The sequence below is a fragment of the Pelodiscus sinensis genome, chromosome 13 (genome assembly GCF_049634645.1).
Source record: "Pelodiscus sinensis isolate JC-2024 chromosome 13, ASM4963464v1, whole genome shotgun sequence".
Lineage (NCBI taxonomy): Eukaryota > Metazoa > Chordata > Testudines > Trionychidae > Pelodiscus > Pelodiscus sinensis.
In genome coordinates, this window is record NC_134723.1 from 39776177 (window position 1) to 39796297 (window position 20121).

A 20121-nucleotide genomic window follows, 5' to 3' on the forward strand; every position below is an offset into this window, starting at 1 on the left:
CAATAAGCTGGATACCGGAGTGCATATCATTCAAACATGATGGCGAGATCTCTTTTTTGTATCTGGATATGCCAGGCAGTGAGAGGAGACACAGAAGGTGGAAAGTGTGTTTCACTATGCCAGCATTAATTTAAGATTGCCTGATTTCAATACAGAGGAAACAAAAGAAGGGAATAATGACATGCAATCAGCCAACAGGAGATGATCAAGCAGTTTCAAGCAACCCTTTATTTTACAATTTCTTGCTGGTTGCTTTTACTCCAGTTTTCTATCCCCTGTCATGAAAGTTGCACCATATAACAGTCAGTAACTGCATTCTGTGTCAACTCTCAGTCCCTCAACTGGAACTACGTCAATCTATATAAGTGGAGGAGCTGGTCTTCTAAATCGGACTAGTTGAGTGAATGGATAAACCATGTAGGTACACAATTTATATGAGCTTTGAAAAGTATAGGTCAAAGACTGGTCAAATTTAGCCTGTGTCTTGGTAGTCCCAGACCGAGGATTGATCTATGATATATTTTAGAGGGTTGGTTGGTTGGTTTATTTGCTTGTTTGATCAAGGACTCCTCCTAACGGTAAGAGCCAGGACCACCAAATTCAGTTTACAGCTTCCTCTTATAACTTAAAGTGACATAAGGGCTTGGTTGTGCCAGGGAAATGGGATGTGCCTGGAATGGGATTGCTTCTCATAAAACCAAACAGAAGAGAGACAGAATCACCAAATCAAGTACAATCCTCAAAATTGACAAAACTGAGCAAATGTTGAAAGAGACTGAAGTTAGATGACCCAGAAAAATACCAAGAACTTGGAATAGGCGTTAGATAGACATCTATCAGGGATGGTCTAGATGGTACTGAGTTCTGTCGTGAGGGTAGGGGACTGGACTCGATGACCTCTCGAGGTCCCTTCCAGTTCTAGTGTTCTGATTCTATGATAAGGGGGATAAAGAAAAAAAATACATGTGATGGAATTACCATTTAAAAATATTGACTAAAATTAACTTCAGAAAAATAGCTCTGTATTTTTTGGAAAAAATACAATCATTTCAATAAAGCATGTACATTTTCCTTTTATTTAAAAAAAAAAATGAGTTAAGGACCCAAGCAACTCTGGGTAAATCTGCCTGTTGATTCTAAAAAAGAGAAATTCCTCAATTAATGAAGCTTAATATTTCTGGAGCTGTTAATTACCAATCTCTTAAGTAGATTTGCAGACTCAGGACTTTTCATGACACAGACTAGCCATGTGGCAGTGATTATTCTTACTGAGCCAGATTCTGAAAGGCTTGCTCGTATCAGATAGTCCCTTACTCCATGGCTGTGTCTAGACTGGCAAGATTTGGCGCAAAAGCACTTGCTTTTGCGCCAAATCTTACCGCCTGTCTACACTGGCCGCAAGTATTTGCGCAACGCTGACTTTGTACTGTACAAAATCAGTGGTTTTTGTGCAAATACTCCGACGCTGCTGCTCAGGGATAAGCCCTCTTGCTCAAGTATTCTTGCGCAAGAGGGGCAGCGTAGACAGACAAGTTAATTTCTTGTGCAAGAAAGCCCGATGGCTAAAATGGCTATCGGAGCTTTCTTGCTCAAGAGAGCGTCTACACTGGCACAGATGCTTTTGCACAAAAGATGTCTGTGCCAGTGTAGATGCTCTCTTGTGTAAATACTTTTAATGGAAAAACGTTTCCGTTAAAAGTATTTGTGCAAAATCTTGCCAGTCTAGACGCAGCCCATGAGAAGTCACTGACTCACTAGTGAGTAAAATCAATGAGGTTATGAATTCAAGCAGTCTATTAAGCATGAGTAAGCGTATGAGAATCAGTGTGGTGTAACTATCAAATTATGTTCAAGCATGATATTTCTATTGGATCGGGGAGAAAACATGTTGATCTCCATTAGAGCATGGGTCTAATGGTGCAGAAATCGAGCAGGTTAGTTTTTACAAGTCTTAGTTCTCAAATGGTAGAATTCGTCACAGAGATTTGGAAAAGGATTCCAAGTCTCATGAAAAGTATCGTTGGGTCTTTACGTGCTAGGCAGAGTCAACGTGACCTTTTGTATAGATTTTCAGCTAAGAGACCTATACATGATTCATATTCATCAATATTAGTATATGATTTATTTTGATACATTGGCTCACAAACCAGAAGTATTGCTGTAAATTATTGCCAATGCATTTCTAAAATCTGTGCAGTAATTACAGTGAATTTAGCAGTAATTTCCTCAGTGGGTTCTGCTATTTTGTACATTTTCATGTTCACAAGCTGAGAGAAAGAACAGAGCATTACTAAAGTTAAGATTATGGTGTCATATAGCTTAGTTTTAATGTATAAATTACAGGCAAATTTAAATTAAAATAAGGCCATTATAGTAACATAATTTGTGACCAATTCTTTACCTGTGTGTCAGCTTTTTTGCCTCCTGAGCAGTACAATGGGCCCAAATCTGACTGCAAATATCCGTCCATGAGTTTCCTGAGCCATCAGAGAGCTCTCATATTATATCAAGTTGGAAAATCCAGATTCTGTGCTGTCTCCTCCTTTTCTCCCCGTTGCATGCTAGTGAATGGGATGTGCTGAGGGTGTGGGGCGCATAGTTACCCTGTGTCAATCTGCAGCTCATGTATACCCTTGGTGTATCATAGCCAACTTTCATAAATTAGAACAGCCTATTAACTGTTCTAATTTATTCCAGGGCCAGGGCAGCTCCGTAATCAAATTCTCTGACAGTCCCTCCATTTCTGTGCTGAGAAGAATGCGGAACAAAAGAGAATCAGCCTCTCTCTCTCTTTTTTTTTTTTCTCTATTTTTAGGAGCCATCATACTTTTCTGAGAGATCCTATCCTAAATAGAAGTCCCGCTCTGTTGCCATAGTGAATGATGGGCTTTTTGATGCCTGACGAAGAAAGATATGATGCAGTATTAGAAGGAAGCAAGTGTTAAGAGTCTGCATAATTAATATTTTAAAACCATCTCTAAATATTTCAGCTTATGAGGCCTAAGACACATCAACTTCTGTTGTAGACCTAATGCTGTTCCAATTTAGTTTAATGTATTTTAATTTAATTTAAGACCTGTGGAGTCTTAAAAATGATGTTTCTTCTTCTACCCGATGACAGGGGTAGTTTGCCTGGGAACCATCTGAGATGACCTATGGTGAGTGCTGCAGTAGCAGAGGGGGGGCTATGTTGTGAGCTGGTGGGGTGAATATCTGAATGTCTGTCTGCTGTTACCATTTCTTTGACTGGAGATAGATAGTTGCAGAGATGGTTTGACCGTGTTTGTTTGTTTGTTTGTTTGTTTGTAATGTGTGAATTTGAATTAGGAGCTCTTTGGTCCAGGCAGATCTTGAGTGATTTACTGAGGCTACATCTACACTGTTTTTTTTTTCCAGCAGAGCATATGCTAATGAAGCACTCATTAGCATTTGTTGCACTATCATTTGCATATCTGTACCGATGCTTTTTGCGCAAGAGGTTTTTGCACAAAAACAAGCAGTGTAAAATGGGCCGTTTTGGGCCAAAAAAACCCCTTTTGCGCAAGATCCTGTATGCCTCCTTTTTTGAGGCATAAGGGATCTTGTGCAAAGGGTTTTTTACGCAAAACTAACCCGTCTACACTGCTTGTTTTTGCACAAAAACCTCTTGCGCAAAAAGCGTCGGCAGAGATGTGCAAATGACAACGCGACAAATACTCATGAGTGCTTCATTAGCATACTCTCTGCCAACAGATACCTGAAGTATAGTCCTGTAGTGGGAGACACTAGTTCGATTTTGTTAATTTGGGAGTTAAGTCAAAATTAGTAATTTTGAAATAATGTCCTAGTGTAGACATGGCCCAATTGGACCTCAAAATTGGTCCAAGGCAGGCTCTATTAACGTAGATGCACTACCTTGCCTTAGAGCACCAGAAAGTACTGGGGAGTAATTAGTTTGAATGACTCTGGGGAGTAGTCATTTTGAAATAGTGGCACTGGAGCATCCACACTATAGTGGATAAATATTTCAAAATTAGTGTTATTCCCCGAGAAAAGCAGGACTACAGATTTCAAAATAAGAAGCCCCATATTTCAAAATAATGGGCTTGATAGTGTGGATGCTCCATTTATCAATTCGACTTAAGGGGGGTTATTTCGAAATAAAACCCTAGTGTAGATCAGGATTTGGAGAGCTCAGAAGGCATTATTATCTTTTGCTTGTAGAAACTCTACTTAAGTATTTTGCCTATGGACATGCAATTTTAGCTGCCGTGTTTAGAAATTCTCTTCTTCAATATTCAGCTTCATTGCAAAAGTAAATAATGTCACTGAATTAATAATTTAATCTTGTTTGCTATCACTTGCCCTCTCTGTCTTCAATACAGTCTACTGCATTTCTTCATAAAAGAAAGAAGAAAGGTCTTTAAAAGTTTAGCAGTTATCTAGCGAATTCAGTACAGCTAGGAAGTATGCTTTGAAAAAGCCCACTGTTTGTGAGCTACTAGTTTTATATAGATTAATTGCTTGATGTTTAATTGTTTTTTAAATATTTTTTTTCGCATCCTATCCATGAGATTGGAGATCTGCATCGAAAGTTATTTAAATAGACCAGTGTTTCCCAAATGGTATACCGCGGAACCCAGGGGTTCCTCGAAGTAAACATAAGGGAAAACATAATGAGAAAATTCCATTACAATAACGTTTTATGATTTAAAAAATAATATTTTTGTACACATTAAATGTGATTTATGTTTTTAATTATGTGCAATTAAACTAATAGTAGATATCATGACCTTGTTTAGGATTTGTTTATTATTATCCTCACTTATTTGTGGTCTACTTTTTCAGCTCCATACCTAAGACTGTTATTAGGGGTGCCACAAAATTATTTTGAGTTTAAAAGGGTTCTGTGGCCAAACGAAACTGGGAAACACTGAAATAGACAATATAAGATGCCCTATGCTTTAGTTGTTTAAGGAATTTGAATATAATATTCAAGGGAGTTTTAAGCAGATGAGTTGAACCCTCCAATTATGACATACCTTCACTGTATGGAAAATATGAATTGTAACTTTTTTTTAGGACTAGCATTTATTTCTAACTACGGCATTTTTTCCTCTAAAAATTCCTAGCACAATTAAAATAATCAAAGGCTGTGTTCTCAGACAACTGACAGCACTCACGCATCATTGTATTGGAGAAAATCACGTAAACCAACCACTTTGCAGAATTTACATGAAATTGGCATTACTCACCAAGGATGGTTATTCATTGTTTAAAGGAGACACTTTTTCACATGGGCATTTAGAAGTTACATATAAAATGGAATGATTTTTTTTTTAAATAATGGAAGGCTGCCCCTTCACAGGTGAATATAAATCTAGATAATATTAGATGCCCTCACAAAGCTTTCACTTGTGTTATATGATCTGCACTCAAATTGCATATTCAAGATCTGACTGAGGTAACCTTGGCAGAATATTATGGGTAAGATTAACATAAAGATGAATTGTTCTGGAAGAGTTTCTCCAACGCACTGGGGACAGACATGTTCTCCTTTCAAATCATTTTCATCATTTGTCCGTGAAAAGAAAATTGTATTTGTCTCAGAGCAGAAAATTGAGATACAGAGTTGAATAATGAGAATGCTTTCTTTGGAGCGCTGTCCTGTACATAGCCGAATACCATACATTTATTTGTTTTAGTATATTTATATTCCATTTAGCTCCGTGACAGCTAAGCACTGCCTGCAAAATCTGTAAATGCAAGTTCAGTGGCAAGGATCTGCAGAGTTTCCTGGGTGAAATAGTTGAACTATGTGACTCTCTATGCCAGCTATGGACTATGTACCTGAAATGTATATGGAAACAATTAAAAATAACACAAATACATGTTTTTTATGAAAACTCATTTGCACAATAGTTCAAGCTGTAACTCACAGGTCTCTAAAATCAAGGTTGGTCTTTTGCTAATTTATTATTACCCAAAAAAGGAACAAAACTGGAACACTGAAACCATGAAAGCATTTGCATTCTAGGGTTTGACTTTGCAGTCCCATGAGTTGTTCTGCTGGGTCTGATCAGAGGCTACATCTAAACTATGATCCTCTTGCGGAAGAGCAAATGCAAATGGAGCGCTCATTTGCATATGTCACGCTCTCACTTGCATTTCCTCTTGCTTTCCCTTTTGTGCAAGAAGTTTTTGCACAAAAAAGTGCTGTGTAGACCCCTTTTTCCTCATTTTTTGAGGAAGAACAGCTCTTATGCAAAAGGGGGTTTTTGTGCAAAAAGGCACAGTCTACACATCACTTTTTTGCACAAAAACCATTTGCGCAAAAGGGAAAGGAAGAGGAAATGCAAATGAGAGCACAACATATGTAAATGAGCCCTCCATTTGCATTTGCTCTTCTGCAAGACGATCATAGTTTAGACGTAGCCTAAGACTCAAAAAGGCGCATTTTCCATTCCTAATCAAATGACAAAAATGTGCCACCAACCTTCCATTGCATGAAATGAATGATTCCATAACTAGTAATTGTTGAAGAATGTGAAGAGGCCATCTGGCTCAGGAAGCTGAGAGCTGTTCAGAAATGAATTAACCATATGTTCTTTAGCATTTTTCCCCTCAACAAATATGAATAGAAATGGGAAAGTTTATGATGAGAAATAAATACCCCCAACAAGTACAAGATTGTTCACAACAGTTTAGAATTTTCAACTCTGACCTTAGTTTCCCATCCTGTGACTATTTCTGAGAGTTGAAAAATGTTTCCATCCAAAAATCTGGAAGAAAGTCCCAATTTTTAACCAAACACCAAATACTCAGAGAAGGGCACAGTCACAAGGTATCATTTCGATAATTTTGAAAAGTGTTTGACCTGTTTTCTTTGTATTCTCTTTTTTCGGTCTCATTTTCGGTCTCATTAATTTACATTTCAAAATAAAAAGTCATTTCAAACTGGAAATGTTCATTTAAAAATGTCAGTGCAAAACATGTTGACAATTTTGAAACTTTTTGCAAAAAGTTGTTCATGTTGGGAGAGTTGTTGAAACTAATGCTGGTTTGTAAAGAGTTTTGTTTCATTTTTTTTAAAATGAGAAACTGGTCAAAACTTCCCCACCAGTTAGTTCTCACCTAAACCTAGATATAGTCACAGATCCAGTAGTAGATTTAGTGTAAGCTGGGGAAGGGATAGCTCAGTGGTTTGAGCTAAACCCACGATTGTGAGTTCAATCCTTGCAGAGGCCATTTGGGGCAAAAATCCATGAGGGATGGTACTTGGTCCTGCTGAGAAGGTAGGGGACTGGACTTGATGACCTTTCAAGGTCCCTTCCAGTTCTAGGAGATAAGCAATCTCCATTATATTTATATTGTGTGCTGCTCTCATTTTTAGCACCAGCCTGCCTGCACTTGGTATCCAGACAAAAAAAAGAACATTTTCTCTTATCTTCCTCATTTTTCATTATTTTTCCCCCATCCTCTTCCTATATTAGGTAAATGAAAATAAAGTGAGGCACCTTTATTGGGGCAAGGAGTTAGGGTGCAGGAAAGGATGCATGACTCAGTTTCTGGGAGGAAGTTTGGGTGCAGAGTGCAAGCTCTGGGCTGGGGCAGAGGGTTGGAATGCAGGAGGAGATCGGGGGGGTGGAGCTTATCTTGGGCAACATGGCTCCCAAAGTGAATGTCACATGTGTCTGGCAGTGGCTCCTAGGAGACAGGAACCAGGGCATCTCTGTGCATCACTTCCCATAGGCACTACCCCTGCAGCTCCCATTTGCTGCAGTTACCAGCCAATGGGAGCTGTGGAGTCAGTGTAGGGGCAATGCGCAGATACGCCCCCTCAGTACAGGCTCTGAAGGGACACTCTGGCTGCTTCTGGGAGCAGTGCGGAGGGAGGGAACCAAAGTGGGAAGGGAGCTGCCATAGCCCTGCAGAGCAGCTTCCAGCAAATTTCTTCATGCCCCTTCGGGGTAGGAGGACAACAGTTGTCCTGCTCTGGAGAGGAGGCAGCATGTGGAGCTGTCCCCCTGCCAGGACATGCTGGCTGCTTCCAGGAGCAGCACTTAGCCACCAGCCAGGGCTTGCAGTCAGGCCATCTGCATGAGCTCTGCTACTTTCCTACCTTTGGGGCCCTCCCTCCCGTCAGGAGCCCTGTGCCCCCAAACATTGGATTTAAGGGTATCTACATTACAGCGTTATTTTGAAATATCTTATTTCAAAATAACGTGTCTACACACAAAATGCATTTCGAAATAGCTTTCTGCTATTTCGAAATAGCGTGTCTACACTGATTGGATGCTGAATCGCATTTAAGGCCAGCCGGAATGCTGGTTCCGGCAGGGCATCTGGTCAGAAGTTACCTTGTGGCCAGGGCGGCCAGCAGGACACCCTGAGAAAGGCTGGAGGCTCTCTATTTTGAAATAAGCATTTACACAGCACTTATTTCGAAATAGCAATTTCAAAATTAGCGCTATTCCTCGTGGAATGAGGTTTGCCAATTTCAAAATAAGCCTTCCGCAATTTTGAATTAATTTCGAAATAGCAGTTGGTTTGTGTAGACGCTAGGAAAGTTATTTCAAAATAACTTTGCTGTGTAGACATACTCTCATGATGAATCCGCTCCTGCACAGATCTGAAGCCAACCATATTCATTAATGAATGCAAGCAGAATGGGAAACTTAGCTTTGCCTCTGAGTGAAGTCACAGCCTGTTATTTTAATGTCTTAAATGCTTTGGATTTTGTTCCACTGTCATGAAGTGCATGATTCAGATGTTTCACAAACATGATGTTCCTGAGATGAGTCGCACAAATCTGACATATAATTACCATGAAAATTGTTCTGCCCTTTAAAAAAAAGTTGCACACCACATGGAGACATTCCAGTATGATTTAGATGAATGCATATGTAACGATCAACATGGGAAGATGGATATGAAAGAATATTTTTTGTTTGTTAGTCTTTAAAGTGCTACCAGACTATTGGTTGTTTTTTAAGTTTTTTATTTTACTACTGTTAACTACAATTCTTTCTGTTGTTGTTTTTCAGAATACTAGTAAAGGATTCTACAGAAAGCAATTGCCTCCGCAGCTCTGCGTGCCAAGTACATGTTGCTTAAAATAATGTGTCATAACATGCGTCTTACATCTACACCCGCTCTTTTATCCTCTGGATGAACATGACTCAGGTTCCGGGGGAGGGAGTGCAAGAGAGAAGAGGAAGGAAGAATTATGTTTAGTTCAGCCAACATCAGTATTCCAGTCATAAGAAAACAGAAAACCTAGTTCTGTAAAGAGGTACGTTTTAACAATGGATGCAACTCACTCCTGCACACACAAAATATGTGTAAATCCCCTAATAGGATTAAGTGGCATTTCATTTGTGAACATGCCTAGCTTCCTGCACAGCGGTGAGTTTCCCCCTTAGGGATTAATGAATGAATATTTAATGGAAGTATGTCAGCTTCACAATCATATTCTTCTTGTTTGTCCATGTCAGGCCTGATTCTAGCCAAACATATACCTCTGCCTATCAGGAGCATGTCTTTGTTTTCCCTCATAGGTCATGTTTTCTAGACCAGCGGTCCCCAACGTGGTGCCTGGGGGCGCCATGGCGCCTGCTGGGGCATTTATGTGTGCCTGCCTAGCGCCGCCCATGGGAGCACGGCCCATGCGTGGCCCCTACCCCCGGGCGCGTGGCACATACGCAGCCCCACCTCCGGGAGACCCGGCAGCCTCGCGTGGCACCTGCCATCCAAAAAGGTTGGGGACCACTGTTCTAAACCTTTAATCATTTTTTTTTGCTCTTTTCTGGACCTTCTCTAATTTCGCCACATCTTTCTTGAAATGTGGTGCCCAGAACTAGCACCACATTTGTTGTGGAAGTGAGGCTATCACCACTGTGCAGTCCAGGTGAGCTACTATGAACTCTAATTTTTGTGTCAGTGTTAGTTTGCATTTCTGCTGATTTATCTGTAAACGTAGACTGTGAAACGTTGACATGGTGAGGTTGACTGCTTCTGCCTCTTGACACGTCTGTGCTTTTAACAGGCACTCAGTCATCAAGATACAGAAAAATGGTGAATCTCCATGTGCAGAAGTATGCTGCCACGATGGCCAATACTTTGGAAAAGACCCGTGGTACTGTGGAGAGTCCAAAGTGGAGCACCTTGTATTGAAAATGTTTGTTGTTCACCACAAAGCAAAGGTATTTTCAGTATGCAGGATGAATCAATGCATAAAAGTAGCATCTTGCCAGTAGAGGGTTGACAACCAATCTCCTTTTTCTAAGGTAGGGATTATTGTAGATAGGGTGACCATCTTGAAATTTTGTCTTGTAATCATACCTAGCTGTGTTGTGTGCAAGATATTTATTATCAATAACACTTAAGTTTGCGCATACTATGTGCATTGTATCTAGTGCCTTTTTTCTACAGCCTCAGGTCTGGCAATTGGTATTCTGTAAACACAAAGGTACAATGCAATTATAGTTGCAGCATCTGCCTTTGACTAGAAATGGATCAAAAGTTAAATGCGACTACAGCTAGAAATATGCAGTGCAATAGCCATGCCAGTCTGAGGATATTAGAGCGATACGATGGGTGAGGTGTTGTATTTTATGGACCAACTTCTGTTGGCGAAACAAGTTTCTCTGGGTAAGCTTGAAAGCCGTGCATCGGTGTAAACACAAAAGCTTATCTCTGTCACCAACAGAAGTAAGTTCAACAAAAGATATTCCCCAGCGGGGATGACAGACTCACCCCTGAAGCAAGGCTGAGGATGGCCTGGCTTCCTACCCCAGAAGGGGCAGGGCCCCAGGAAGAAGGGGCGGGGCTGGACTAGCTTCCCCTAGGGAGTCTCAGCATTGGCTGGAGGGCACTGTGCCTCCCCACACACCGTCCCTCAGCGCCACCTGTAGCACGCCACACCTATCACAGGCAGCCTTCAGCACCGCCTGAAATTGCCAACATGAGACACTGACAACGATTTAAAGGCCTGGGGCTCTGGCCGCTGCCAATCCCACAGTAGCAGTGGTGAGGATCCCCGGGCCCTTTTGAATCACTGGGTTTCAGGACAGTTGCCTTTTTGCTCCTCACCTTCCTCCCTCCCCTCCTCCCGTCGGTGAGCTTGATATTACTTCACCCTCTTAGTATTCTACCTGTAAGAAAGACAAACTCAATCTTATGTCCTCCCAGGGAGACGAAAAGTGACTTTTATTAGTGAAGAATTTCACTGTATCTTTTGTAAGAAGAACATCAGAAAACCTAATACAATTTTTTTTTTAAATCTCACAATTTTTGTGACTTACTATGTCATATCCAGTGTTTGGCACCAAGGATCAAACAGCTCACATTCAGTATTCTTTGGAACAATCTGCTTCTTTCTTTGTATATATTACAGCTGACTGAAACGTTTCACATACAAAATATTTGACAGAAAAAGTGTCACACTCAATGAATCTGTTATATTTATTTTTAGTCCACCTTTTGAAAAAAAAAATGTTGACAGGTCAAATCATTCTGATCGAAAATATAAATAATTTTTCTTCTTTATATTTTCTGTCCTGTGTCCAAATAGAGAAACAGGTCCTAAGGCTTTTCAACAGGACCTATTTGATTTTTCAAAGAGACTTAATGAATTTTAGTGGGGCTAGTGGTCCTGTGATAGAGCACATATTCCCCATTCTCAGAGAAAAAGTTAACTGGAGCTGGAGAGCAATGAGTGCATCCAGGTTGAGCCAGGCCCAATTTAGGACTAAGCCCAAATGCGGAGGAGACAGGTGGCTGAAATAAAAATGAGTTCCAGTTGGGTGGAGTGTGGTGACTAACAAAGGAAGGACATCAGGGCAGTAGAAAGAAGGTAGGAGACCTTCAGGAAAGGTAGGCCTTGGGATCTTCTTTTGAGAAAGGAACTCTGGAAAGGTCCAGAAGAGCCTTAGGGAAGCATAGCTCTGGTGGGGAGCAAGCAGTGGTGATCTTTGACAGAAGAGCACAGGGAGGCAGGCAGGGGGTTGGATTTCTGGAGGGAAGAGACATGGACCCACAGAAAGCATTTGAAGGAGAAGATAGGAGTTGGGTCTTCAGGGAGAAAGTTTTGGGAGCACTTTCTTGGTACAACAGTAGGAAATAACTGCAGAGTGCAAGAAGGGGCTAGAGAAAAAGAGCGTAAAGGCAGACTTGGGTAAGAAATGGGCCAGGAAGACAGCTGCTTGCTATGGGGCTGTTGGACTGGAACCCAGACTAGAAAGAAGGACTGGCCTGGGTTTATCAAGCAGCCACTGAGGCTTGGTGTGAAAATCCCCTAACATGAGAGGTGCTAAGATTGTTGAGCTGCATGAGTCAGGCTGAAGATCAGCGGTAGAGCCATTGGACCATTGCTTGATTAGACTCTCACGCCAGAAGAGAAGGCAAGTCATAGGAGCAGCTGCCTTCCACAGAAGCAAAGTGGCTGACGGCAGGGGGTGCCAAAGGAGAACATGTGAGGTCACATCTAGCCACGAGGGTGTGGCTGGTGAGTCGTTCTTCTAAACGGCCTAACCCATAGGCTTCTCGGAAAAATTCCAGTGTGTGTCTCTGGATGAAAAGTGATAACTACATCCAACAAAAAACAGCCCACATTTCAAATCCTGAATCCTCCTGAGCCCTGCTTGTGCATGAGCTATGGAGAGATGATTATCAGAAGCATCACTCTGAGTACTGACTAAAATAAAGACCATTGCAATCTGCTCATGGGCGTTCATCAAACAAGGAGCTTATCAATGAGGCACCCAAAAGTAGCACAAAGGGTAAACACAGTGGAAGAAAAAACCCTTGTCAAAGGCTAAGGGGAAAAATATTGGTCTTGGGGCTATAATCACACCCAAGCAGAGAGAGACACATTCAAATCTGTGGGGATCTTCACAGGTGCCAGGGATCACTTTCAGAGATCCAACTGGGGGATCAGAACCATAGTATTGGTGATGATAGATACTTTCCCAACAGGGTGAGGTACAGCATTGCAACAGGGCAATGTCTAGGAACAAAGGGTATTATATCTACACTTGCTCCCTAGTTTGAACTAGGGATGCAAATGTAGCTGACTGAAATTGCTAACGAAGCGGGGATTTAACTATCCTGCTCTTCAGTAGCATAATCTCGCCCGCATGCTATTCTGCTCGCCAGCCGATTCAAACCAGGAAATGTGCTCCGGGACTCCCTAGTTCGAACCAACGGATTTGATTCAAACTAACGCATCCCAGAGTGCACTTCCTGGTTTGAATCAGCTGGTGAGCGGACTAGCGCATGGGCGAGATTATGCTAATGAAGCATGGGATATTTAAATCCCCGCTTCATTAGCAATTTCGGTCGGCTACATTTGCATCCCTAGTTCGAACTAGGGAGCAAGTGTAGATGTACCCTTAGAGACCTCCACTTTCAGCAAGAGCTTCATAAGAGAGAGAGAGAGCTATGTAAATGGAGGAAGGAATAAAAGTCTGAATATTGCTGTGGATTCGCTCATTCTGTTTTAATCTCAGGCACAGAACAGTATCACAACAGCATCTGAGCAACTCGTTAGTTTTTTGCTGGGATCTCCCCTTCATTTCTTCCACCCTTTGAAGTGGTGGGAAGCCAAGGAATAAAGGATGATCTCCAACAGGAGTTGCATTATTTTCTAGTTTTAAACAAAACTAGAAAAGCAATGGTGAATGTTGATTAAAGCACACAATATCTTATTTTCTGGAACAATGGCACTCCTGCTTAATCACCACTAAAGAAATTATGAGGGTATGATGTTCATCTTGTAAATTATGTTTTAATTTAACAGGCAGTTTTACAATTTAAACCTAATCCCGCACCACAACAACATACTTGGTCATTTTGACTTAATTCAACATGTAGGTCTGTTCCCTTATTTTCATGGAGAATTAGGCTAGGGTCTAGCATTACAACTCTACAGAGCAGTTCACTGCTCCCGTTCTACTTCTGCATTTCTTTATCTCTTTACAAACTTCTATGTGACATTGAGATTCTTCTTTGAGACGCGCTGTTGTTTCCCATCCTACCTCTTTACGCTTCTATTTGGTACTTAAGAGAAAGAAACCCATTAAAACTGCTCAGCTTTGACATCCCTGGCTAGTATTCCCTCACAGTCATGACCAGAGTTCCCTCTGTTTCTTTTCATCCATGTGCAGAATATATTTTGTATGTGTACTGAGGTATGTGTGGATGTGCACTACCCATAGAAACACATGCTGCTGGCTGTGAGTGCTCTTCTAATCAGCTTGGGTGGCATTTGAATCTTTCCAGGGGGGCCTCTAAGCTTACAGGGAACACTGATCATGATCTCAATGATCAGAAATTCAAAAAAGAGCCCTACAAAATGTGGAAACTAGAGCAAAGCATAAATATAAACAAAAACACAAATATGTTGGGACAATATTAGAAAGGCCAAGGCCCAAAATGAGATTAAACTATCCAGAGGCATAAAGGGTAACAAGAAAACATTCTACAAATACATTAGAAGTAAGAGGAAGACCAAGGACAGGGTAGGCCTGTCATTCAATGAGAGAGGACAAAACCAATAACAGAAAACGTGGACATGACAATTGTCCTAAATGACTTTATTTCAGTTTTCACCAAAAAAAGGTTAGTAGTGATTGGACATCTAACGCGGTGAATTCCAGTGACAATGAAATAAGATCTGAGGCTAAAATAGGAAAAGAACAAGTTAAAAATTACTTAGACAAGTTAGATGTCACTGGGTCCTGGTGAAATACGTCCTAGAATATTCAAGGATCTTACTTCATGAGTTGCATTCTATTTATATTGTATTAAGTCAGAACATTTTCTTTCACAGTTAATAAGATCTATCATGGAGGTGATGAACAGTGCACTGAGGTAACATTAGCCTGCATCATTAACCATTAGAAATAGTTAGAGGAATTATACAGCAATTTCTTACTGTTGTAAGCAGAAAGTGTTATTTTCTAAAATGAGCAATCTTCTAAACGTAATCACATTTTATGGCAGGCAAACAATTTCACATTCTTTATGAAAATATCATGGGCAGGCCAAAATAGTCGTTATCACACTCTCTTAACAAGCTGTCTGTTCAAAATGGCCTTAAATCTTTATGGGTGTGTCTACACAGCAAAGTTATTTCAGAATCATTGCCGTTATTCCAAAATAACTTTGCGAGCGTCTATACAGCAATTCCGTTATTTCAAAATAATTTTTAAATAACAAATGGCTTATTCCAACTTCTGTAAACTTCATTCTACGAAGAATAATGCCTATTCCAAAATAGCTATCTCAAAATAAGGCGTGTGTAGATGCTCCACTTCTGCTATTTCGAACTAGCCCCTCGCCAGGGCCATTGTAAGTAATTCTTCCTGGGGCTCTAAATCGAGATGGCACCTCTACATTAGGGAAGTCTGTCTCAGACTAATTTCAAGGCTTCCCTGCAATGTAGATGTGTCATTTCCAAATAAGCTATTTTGGAATAACTATTCTGGAATAGTTTATTCTAAAATAACTGTGCAGTGTAGACATGTGAACATGTCTGATGCATTTGGTCAGAACTCCCATGATGCTGATGTGGTGCAATTTTTTTTAGAGAGGAAAGTGCTAAATTGGCGGTCTAGTTTATCCCCAACAAGGTGTCAGGATGGAAAACAAGGAGTTTACACTGGTGGTAGGTAGCACGTGAACAAAATGCTACAGTTCAAATTCTTTTCTTTTATAGACTAGTAACAACCACACTGAAGTTAGACTGAATCAGCTTAAAAAGGAACATTATCCAATTTATTTACAATTGCTTTTTTGACTGTGTGATTAACAGGAAGTCTGAGAAATATTATTGTACATACACTATATGGTAGCCGGTAGCTGGGATGCGTGAAAAGCATAGCCTTTTGGTGGAGTAACAAAAAGACATCAGTTGATGATCTGGTTCATTGACTGTAGGGTTTAGGAAACACAAGTCAGAGATGTAGACTCTGAATTTAGCTAAGCCAATGGATCAGAAAATCGCTGGAATGTGTGTTTTTCACTCTTTAAAGTGATAGCTTTTCAGAGCTTTACATCCTAGCCAGCCTCAGGTAAAAACTGGGCAAACACTAATAAAAAATCAGCAGCTGTTTTCTGTTACAAATAAAACAATTGTACTAAAATCCAGCAAGGGTAATAGTATAAGTTGTAACTGTACCTCTTTTCCCATATTGGGGTTTACATTTTAAAGACTGTGTGGGGAAAATCTCTTCTTTAGAACTAAAGCGGTTTTCCATTTACATTAAGTCCATACTTTTATGTAGGCTGTAGTCAATACTCATAAAGGCAACACAAAGGACTTGATTGTGGAGATATTTTGAAATAAATAAAAATGAAAACACTTGAACTGGTATCTTAAGACTGCCAGAAGTTCTCCTTTTTGTCCTGCTTCTGCTCCTGTTGAAAAGTCACCAAGAGCAACCTGGCAACAACTGAATAAGAATCAGGCACTTGGTTTCAGCACCCTCGAGGATAGCAATCAAGTAACTGGAAACTAAAGAATCTTAGACTTTAAGGCAGTGTTTCTTAAACTTTTTAAGACCGAAGAACACCAAACAATATTTTTTTTAATGAGGAACACCAAGGATTTTTGGTTGAGCAAAAAAAAAAAAAAAAAAAAGGGTGTGGGAGATGCCCTTTAAGGGCAGCCATTTTGAATTCTGTTTTCTGTGGCACAACTCCAGCTGCCTTGCGGCACACCGGTGGACCACAAATCACAATTTAAGAAACACTGCTTTAAGGTCTCTGGGCAATGTTCCCTCTAATCTTTTCTAGTCATGTGTGGAATAAATTTTATGTGCACTGAGGCACGTGTGAGTGTGCACCACCACTAGAAATACAAATCCAGCTGTGGATGCTCTGCTAATCAGCTGGGAGACATTAGAATCCCTCCTAAGTTGCCGCACACGCATTCAGCTTATCGGGAACCCTGTCTCTGATTCAGAATGTCTCTCTTTTGTTCTCATTCTATACACCTAGCACAATGATTTCCTGATCCCTAACTGGGGGATATTGGCACTATCATTAATACCAATGTATATTTTCCCTAAAGATCCTTAGAAAAGATTGTGAAAGGACAATGTGCTGGGTCTGCAAATACAACTATGATATATAGTATATACAGTTCCAGTGTTCTTTTAACTCACACAGAATGCTAAATCTGTATCTTCAGAAAATTCCAGGCTGATTATTTTAGAAAACAAGTATTTTCAATTTCATTGGCTGCATGTACATCTTGAATAAAGATAAAGATTCATTTTTTTTCACACACTACGGCTGTGTCTAGACTACATCCCTTTTCCGTAAAAGGGATGCAAATTAGACACATTGCAATTGCAAATGAAGCGGGGATTTAAATTCCCCCCGCTTCATTTGCATAAACATGGCTGCCGCTTTTTTCCGGCTTGGAGCTTTGCCGGAAAAAAGCGCCAGTCTAGACGGGGATCTTTCGGAAAAGAAAGCCTTTTCCGAAAGATCCCTTATTCCTCTTAAAAAAAGGAATAGACTGGCGCTTTTTTCCGGAGCTTACAGGGAGCACCATTGCCAGCTCAAACATCTCTTTTAGATTTACCCAGAGTAGGGATTTACTGCCGGTTAACAACAAAAAGGATGCAGAAAGGTGTCGACCTGGCACCTTTCATGAGCGCTAAGCTTTTAAAAAATCCAAAAGCCTGAAAGGGAACAGTACTGTGCATCACATTAATTTGTATCTAAGTACATCTGAAGTGAGATTAGCAAAGAGGACTTAAGTCATAAAAGCTCATGCTCAGACTGGAACACATATTGAGCCTTGTAATTTCTTACATTGTATGAAGATACAGCATATCACAAGGGTGGTAATGTTCCCCAACATGGGCCTAAATGTGCCCCTCGACTAATGGATTTGAAAACATCATCCTTAGGCAACCAAGTCACTCATGCCACTTCCAAAGGGGTGATCTGGGTGTCTATTTCCTGTCCATGAATAGGTAAAGTGTGGAGAATGAAATAGGACAGTTGTAGGGAATAATTTCTTGGACACGCTGGGTGCAGGTGAAAACAAGCAGAGGATTTATTGGTTCACACAGCTGGTGGAGTACTCATCGGGGTTAACCCGGTGAGCACTAACTTAAACAAAACATACATTAGATTATATAGGTAGCAGATGGACGGAGGAGAAGTTATTTGATAGGTCTAGCAGCGAAAGTCAGATATGCACATAAGCCAATGGTCTACGACAGTTACACAGTACCTCCGCCCATTGCCAATTAAACATGATATCAATAATACAGGTAGTTATTCCTAACAAGCTAAATAAGCCAACATAAACAAAGTCATGTTGATGGTCATTTTGTCAGCCAAAAATATAATGCGTCTACTGCGGGGGTGGTATTGCCTTGGCGTGATCTTTGGGATCCAAGCTTATTTTCTAGGAACAAAGCAGACAATGAAAAACAATCCCGCCCGGTTGTTTGGTTGTTTGGTACCGGCCTTATCAAAGTGAGGCCCTTTTGGAATGTAGTTGCCAGGGGAACCAGGGTCACAGTAACTGCTGTACTGTATGCTTCTCAGGCTTGGCCTGATACTTTCAGATTTGAGTTTGTCAGTTCTCAGCAAGATACCATGGACTGCCTCGATTTACCGTACAACAGTCAGTAATCAATAGTAATTACCATGAATATATCTCATCCAAAAGTTGTACTTTTAGCGACCCTTCTTCACAGTCAATGGAGATCGTTTTCTTTCCACCGTGTTTTCCTGCTACAGGAATCAGTTCTACCAAGCATTAGCCAAATCCCTAGAATCCATGTGGTTACAAATTTAGTGGCTGTTTCACTAGAGATTAAAACAAACACACAAACCCAAAGGCTATGTCTAGACTACCCCTCTCTGGTGACAGAGAGATGGTATGTCTACACTACAAAGTTAGTTCGAACTAACGGACGTTAGTTCGAACTAACTTTAATAGGCGCTACACTAGCGCTCTCGAACTAGCGGAGCGCTTAGTTCGAACTAGGAAAACCTCATTTTACGAGGATTAAGCCTAGTTTGAACTAGCTAGTTCGAATTAAGGGGTGTGTAGCCCCTTAATTCGAACTAGTGGGAGGCTAGCCCTCCCCAGGTTTCCCTGGTGGCCACTCTGGCCAACACCAGGGAAACTCGTCTGCCCCCGCCCCGGACCCCTTAAAGGGGCACGGGCTGGCTACGAAGCCCATGCCAGGTGCAAGCCTGCCAGCACCCAGCCAGCAGACCCTGCACCTGGCACGGATCGAGCCACCCACCGGATGCCCCCCAGCCCTCCCCCTCTTCCCGGGACCAGGCTGGCGGCTCCCGGGAGCTTGCCCGGGACCGCAAGAGGCGGGCACCCACTTGGGCTAGTGCGGACATCGTGGACCTCGTCCACGACCTCCGCACTAGGCACAGGAAAGTGGCCGGCTTGGGCAGGAGAGCTGCCAGTCTGGCCACCCAGGAGCAGGTGTGCAAGAGAATCAAGGGGGTCCACTGAGACCCCCCGACCCTGAGCCCTGAGTTTACAATGGCCGTCCTGGGTCAGACCAAAGGTCCATCTAGCCCAGTAGCCTGTCTGCCGACAGCGGCCAACCCTAGGCACCCTGGAGGGGATGGACAGAAGACAGTGACCAAGCCATTTGTCTCGTGTCATCCCTCTCCAGCCTTCCACAAACCTTGGGCAGGGACACCACTCCTACCTCCTGGCTAATACCACTCCATGGACCCAACCTCCATGACTTGATCGCACTTCCCTTTAAACTCTGTTCTAGTTCTAGCCTTCACAGCCTCCTGCAGCAAGGAGTTCCACAGGTTGACTCTTTGCTTTGTGAAGAACAACTTTCTGGTACTAGTTTGAAGCCTGCTACCCATTCCTTTCCTTTGGTGTCCTCTAGTCCTTCTTTATGGGAACTAATGAAGAACTTTTCTGTATTCACACTCTCCACCCAACTCCTGCTTTTAGAGACCTCTATCCTGTCCGCCCTCTGTCTAAGCTGAAAAGTCCCAGTCTCTTTAGCCTCTCTTCATATGGGACCTGTTCCCAACCTCTGATCATTTTAGTTGCCCTCCCCTCTCCCACCTCCTTTTCCCAGTCTCCCCCAGTTTTGTTTAATAAAGACAGATTCCATT

At 41.5% G+C, this 20121-nt stretch overlaps 1 long non-coding RNA gene across 1 annotated transcript in view; it reads left to right on the forward strand.

The window, feature by feature from the left end:
- The window catches only part of LOC112543813 (uncharacterized), a 44712-nt gene extending 32549 nt beyond the window's left edge, over positions 1-12163 (forward strand). The window contains exons 3-4 of the long non-coding RNA XR_003087055.2: positions 9027-9274; positions 10028-12163. This is a non-coding gene — a long non-coding RNA (uncharacterized LOC112543813). The remainder of the gene's footprint in view (positions 1-9026; positions 9275-10027) is intronic.
- The last annotated feature ends 7958 nt before the right edge of the window (positions 12164-20121 follow it).